The 5,226-nt window shown below is 40.7% G+C and overlaps 1 long non-coding RNA gene across 2 annotated transcripts; it reads right to left on the bottom strand.

Moving 5' to 3' along the window:
- Positions 1–913: 913 nt before the first annotated feature.
- On the bottom strand, positions 914–4,822 carry LOC106034756 (uncharacterized). 2 transcript variants are annotated; one of them, XR_007158231.2, is made up of 4 exons: positions 4,675–4,822; positions 2,713–2,927; positions 1,723–1,936; positions 914–1,177 (listed from the first exon to the last, which is right to left on the bottom strand). It is a non-coding gene; the product is annotated as an uncharacterized lncRNA (long non-coding RNA). The 2 variants fall into 2 exon arrangements; XR_001206293.3 differs by having other exon boundaries at positions 1,732–1,936.
- Between the last annotated feature and the right edge of the window lie 404 nt (positions 4,823–5,226).

Below are 5,226 nucleotides of genomic sequence, written 5' to 3'. Positions count from 1 at the left end.
AAGGTTGCACTGAACAGGATCGTTATATTTCCAGATAATATGATACTCAACAGATGGTGGTAAAAATATGCCTGTGACTAGCAAAAAGCTAGGATTTTTGTCTTTTAGCTAGTATTTAAGTGTTTATTTATAGTGTACAGTTATTTACATTAATGTCGTGCCTGCAGCTTCCGTGCATTTCACCATCCTACTGCTTTACCAGTGGAAGAGGCACAACGTAAAAGTTCTAACACGAGAGAGCTAATGAGTTAAAGAAATGAGCCGGAGAATAAAAATGCAAAAGTAATATACCTGCATTGGTAGACAGCAAACTGACAGAGGTCAGCCCATCCAGAGATCACCCCATCCTGTTGCATGTTAAGAACAGCAGCGTTTTAAATCCAACATCCATAGCCCCATAGAACATCTACGGAGATAGCCAAGATGTACTGTCCTTTGGCAGTGTCATACACTCTTCATTTACCATATAGAAAGCCTAGGATATTTAGATTTCTCAGTTGGCATCCAGGGAGTTGCCCAGTATTATGCAATAAGTTCTTGGCTGAAATGAGACCTTTGCCCACACATATTCTGCTTCAAATAATGGGCTGGGCTAAACTGCTGTCTGAAATTCTTCCTTCAATTTTCTTCTATCGTCTACACCCAACTTGTAATTCTGTTTAGCACATTAATCACCTCTTCTGACATAAGTTTTTGTAGAGCATTGTCTCCCTCAAAAAGCTACTTAGATTTCAGAGCACTTCACTGAGAAGCATCACTGTAGGAAATTGTCTCTAAGAGGTCTACATTATACAAGTGTCAACACTTAATATGAGGCAGCACTGTTTTTCTCTTTTTGGAAAAGAAATTCAACTCTTATTTGCCCTTTCCATACATAAATTAAGATGCACCTATTATGGCCATCAGGCATTGAGTCTAGCAGATGAATACTGCTTCTGATTAAATGCAATCCATATGCTGCAGTTTGCTATCACATGAAGTATGCTGTGCACTTTACATTTCAGATATTCCTCTTGATGATTAGAACATTTCCTGATTAGCTTGAACAAGCAGTCTTCTTCCTCTGACCTTCCTAGTGAAAGAGCTGGTATGAAGATAACCTTCCTGTGAATGCTGCACTCTTTTCTCAAACTCGATACCTCCCGCATGTAGTTAATTTTCTGCTGTTCACAATCCACTTAGAAACAAACAAACAAAAAAAGACTTGAGGGTTGAGAACCACTGGATCTTGTTTCGTTCAAGCATTTAGGCCTAAATGCTCATAAGTATACTAACATGCATTTAAATGGAGTACATAAATGATGTATCTAGCAGAGCTCTTATAGTGTGTGAATTGGTTAGATGTGACATGGTGTATACTTTTGCTTTCACAACACTTTATTACTTTTTGATGGCTGAAATGTCAGCTTCATAATAAAAGCTATGCACCATGGATACGTTTATTTGTTTACACACCCAGGAAAATTACAGATTTCAAATCTGGTCTCACCATTGTATGCTATTTTTAAATAGCAGGACATAACTGATTCCCATTTATATACAGAACTGCTAGGTTTGTCATCTCCTCCTTCACTCCCCTCCCCTCACCCCAAACTGGGAGGGGAAAAAACATAAATAAATGGAATTAGAAAAGAGATTTTGGGGGTGGGAGGTGGGGGGAGTATACAACTCTTGGGATTAGACAGGGATATAACAGTTATCAATGTCAGAACATAGACAGACCTCCATTACCAGACATATCAGATCCTTCTCCAGCTGGATCCATGAGACCAAGCTAAATCCCCTCTGGTATGTGGTGAAGCACCTTCACCTGAGGCTGCCAGGCTCAGCAGAGCTGTGTGTCATGAGCACCGAAGCATCACCTAAATTCTGAGCTGCATCTGAGGCTGGATAGTGTTCTGGCTTCAGGTTCAGGCAGATATGTATCCAAACACCCCTAAAAAAAAAAAAAGATTCACAATCTGACAGTCTGCAGAAATTATTTACATTACTTTTTTTAGCCTATTTTCTAACCTAAACCCTGTTGTAAACCTCCATCACTTTGTCACATTTGGGGCATGAAGAGCATAGAGCATCTTTTTCTACATGCAAAGAGATCCTACAAGAAAAATGAATGCAACCTTGGAGTGAAAAGCCATTACTTGCTGTCTGATAAACAAAACAGACAGCTAGGACTGAGGAGACAGCTAGGAGACAGGAGGAGCGAGGAGTCTATGCATTTTCCAGACTTCCCACCCTAACGAAGACCCTGATGAATCTTTGCTGACCAGACAGGGAGGAATGTTTGCCTCTGTCATCACACCTTGTATGGCTCATCTGCACCCCACTGAGTTTGCATGTCAGTTGAAAATTTGTATGACCTTAAAGTAGCCATATACTTATTAGTCCTTTTTCCATAGTGTTTAATTTTTTTTTTCAGTTCATTTCCTTTAAAACTTTAGTTAGGGTTGGCCAGGTACAAGACATTAGCTGGTCCTCAGCTCTTTTGACAGCCTCTCGCCCAGCCTACCAGATGTCTGTCCCACTGCCACGACAGACATCCCCAACAGAAACACAGCCAAGTCCCCACCACCTCACCTACAGGTGCCAGAAGTTAAGGAAATGCAAACTCAGGGCAACTCAGGTCAGAAAAGGACTGAGTGCATAACTAGATAAAATGTAAATCTTCCAGGAAGTTTTCAACAAATACAGAACGACAAACGTCTGCCTCACCTGCGCAGGGTCGAGCCTGGTTCCTTAAGGACCCATCGCCACCTTCTCACAGCACCAGCAGGGAAATCTCTGCCTTTACTTTTGTAACTGCTGCCCTGGTGCTGCTTAGCAATGCTTTCACTTCAGCAGGAGAGCAATCGCTCTCATTTGATGTCAGAGTGAGACAGCAAAGTGCTTTGGTTTGGAGTACAGCGTTCAGAATGATGATTACAAGCCTGAGAGACAGAGAGAGTGCTCCTGAAGTGAAGGGGTGTGCCCTCTGGAAATTAAGCAACTGACAGATATTAGAACACTATTAAACATACACAAGAGCTCAGGTCCCTCTTGCAAAGTTCATTGCACTATGCAAAACCAGCTAATTCAAGGTGGAATTGAAAGGCATATTTGCATGCTGCAATATGGGTTACTCCACTTTATCTCATGTGAGCATGCTGGACTGAAAAGTGAGGTGCCAATGATGACCTTCCAGGAATATTGGCCAATTAATCTCAGCAGTGGAGACTCTTAAATGTCATCCAAATCTCATCCATGTGGGCATGCCAAAAATGTTTTGCATTTCTACATGACCAAATTATGCTTTGCAGGCAGTGCCTTCTTTCACATCAGAGCAATGGAGTTTCGCTGTTATCCCTTGTGAAACAAGCAATTATTAATCAAGCGTGAAATTTTATTGACAACAGTCAATGACAAGAATGAGATTCATGCAAATTTTAAGACACAAGAGACAACTAAATGGTCTGATTTGGTTTTCCATATATATCTAGTGAGCCTAGAAAGATCAAGAAATTCTGATAGCTGCAATAGTGACTGCCTTTTTGGGGTATGAGGTAAGAGTAGGAAAGAAGTCCAGTTTTTAGATAGACTTCCCATGTTGTGGGAAACAGAGGGACTGGAGAAAAGACTGAGACAAGAAAACTGAAGAGTAAAGACCAGGACGAGATACCAAAAAAAAAAAAACAGGACTTGTACTCAGCAGAGACCAAGAAGAGAAAGGAACAGGACTTCACTGATTAGAGAATACACCCTGTGATACCAGAACCCAAGTATTTTTCTCCTACTGGTAAATACTCTATAACCCTTGACAAAGTATGTGTCTTGTCACTTATACTGTAGACATTGACAAGGAAGCCACAATGACCACAATACTGCTGCCAGTTTTATAACACAGCTTCATGCCCATCAAAATTGTTACCCTGGGAACCTGACACTTTTGCACATGAGGTTTCAACACGAACTTGTTTTAGAAGCATGGTGATTTCACCCACAAAGTAGAGAAATATGTTGTTGCGTTTGCTCACTTTATTGTGTAAATTACCTCTGTGAGAGAGGAGGCTATTATTAAAATCACAACAGCAAGAAGTTAAACAGAATCAGTGTAACTATGGAAGAAGTTCTGGAGCAGAAGGTGCTGTCTCCAGATTAAGAAAGTGTTTTGACATATTTGTCAGATTTATAGTTTGGAATTTTTTGATAGCTACTTGCATTTCAAGTAATGTGGTACCTTCTTCCTAACCATTATTTTTATTGTTGTATTTTTTCATGATCTTACTCTCTCACTTAGATACCTTTTTTTTTTATTAAAAAAAAATAAAAGTATTAGCCTTGTATCTAAACAAGCTCTTTGTATCAAGGAAAATAGTATAAAAGTATTAAAAATTAGCTCCAATATTTCACTCCTGTAATGGCAATTGCTGAGAACACAGAACTGTCTGTGCAAAAGGAGTGATGACCTTGATTCAAAGGGTTCAGTGCCAGTTACTAGGGCACAAAGTAAAATGATTTTTAGAGGAATTGGTCCTTATGTGGAGCGTTTCTATTATGTAAGAGATAGGAGAAGAAAGACAAGGTTCTGTGCACACCTTTTACTAGCACAGTGCTGTCAGCCTGCACAGCCTATTCCTCTTTCCTTTAAGGGGGATAACACGTTCATTTTTACACCCATGGCTTGTTCCCTCTCATTACCTTGTAGGAGAATCTTATTCCTTCCTCAGATAAGTTATACCTCTTCCCATCTCCATCAAACTTCTCCTCTCCAGCTCATTTATCATTAACAATTCCCACTCACAAGAAGCAAAGTTTCCACTCAAATCCAACAGCATACAGAGCATCTACCCTCACAGGAAGGAGCAAACCCACTTGATATACATACCTAATGGAGACAAACGAGCAAGCTCCGGCCTGGCAGCATTCAATCATGGTGAGGACTGGGTGACAGATGGTGAAGGATTTGACACAGCTGACTTAGACCCAATTTCCTGAAAGGTCTGCAAGAGCACTGCAGTCTGGTGGTGTAGTGATGAGCAAGCTCCAGATGCAGAAGGCTGGAGCAGTCTCATCAACTCTTTCGGTGCTCTTTCCCCAGCTGAAGCACATCTGCTGGGCACCCAGTTCCCGCTCTGATGGGGTGCAACAGGGCATTTGGTAAAAAACTTTTTTCCTCTGGGGGAAAAGGACCGCAGGTTAAGCAACCTAAGAAATGAGTTAAAAAAGAAAATAAAAGATGATATCTCACCC

Source organism: Anser cygnoides, chromosome 4 (genome assembly GCF_040182565.1).
Source record: "Anser cygnoides isolate HZ-2024a breed goose chromosome 4, Taihu_goose_T2T_genome, whole genome shotgun sequence".
Taxonomy (NCBI): Eukaryota; Metazoa; Chordata; class Aves; order Anseriformes; family Anatidae; genus Anser; species Anser cygnoides.
Note: the sequence above shows the minus strand (reverse complement) of the source record. Positions and strands in the feature narration are given on the sequence as shown.